Source organism: Lonchura striata, chromosome 3 (genome assembly GCF_050655825.1).
Source record: "Lonchura striata isolate lonStrDom1 chromosome 3, ASM5065582v1, whole genome shotgun sequence".
Classification (NCBI taxonomy): Eukaryota; Metazoa; Chordata; class Aves; order Passeriformes; family Estrildidae; genus Lonchura; species Lonchura striata.
In genome coordinates, this window is record NC_140705.1 from 18,907,501 (window position 1) to 18,908,283 (window position 783).

A 783-nucleotide genomic window follows, 5' to 3' on the forward strand; every position below is an offset into this window, starting at 1 on the left:
ATTTGATCTTCTTCAGCATCACATGCAAAATTTTAATCTTAATCATTCCTATATGATCTGTTTTCTTACCCTTATGACACTATGATAATGTACATCTATAGAAGTTTTTTTAATTTAGATTTTGATACCTCCAACTGTGAGACTTTTCATAGGAAAAAAAAATTAAAACCACAACAAACCAGCAAAGCTTAAAAAAAGAATGAGAAAAGGTGCAAAAGGTGAACAGACGAAAAAGCGAACACTTTGGAGGATAGTTCTGTTTTGAATCTCAGTACACCAGTGGGCTGCCATGATGCAGAGTACATAAAGGCATCATGTTCTCTACATTAGTAGTCAGATGAACAGTGGAGTAGTTAATGCCACTCCCTGCTGCTGTCTCCTGCCAACATCAGTATCTCTTCTGACAAATTCGTTTGCCAAAGGATATGAGCCAACTCCTCTGGTCTTGTAGGACCTTTTCTCCACTGTTTTGATCAACAGGCTATTCCCTGTGCTTGTGGACTTAATCCTTCTTGAACTTTTTTGACTTAATCCTTCTTGAAGCTCCTGTGCTCAATATCCCAAACAAGGTCCTCATAAATAACACTAGATCTCTCTGTTCTAAAATATTAATGTTATAATCTCTCTGTTCCCCAAAATGTTTTGCCTGTCACTATATCCTTGTACTACATTTTGCTTTTCTTGACCATTCACTGACAACTCTTACACCTGTGACCAAGTGCTACATTTTTATCAAGTTTTGTAATAGATAAAAAAAAAATGTCTATTATCTCTAAGCAACCT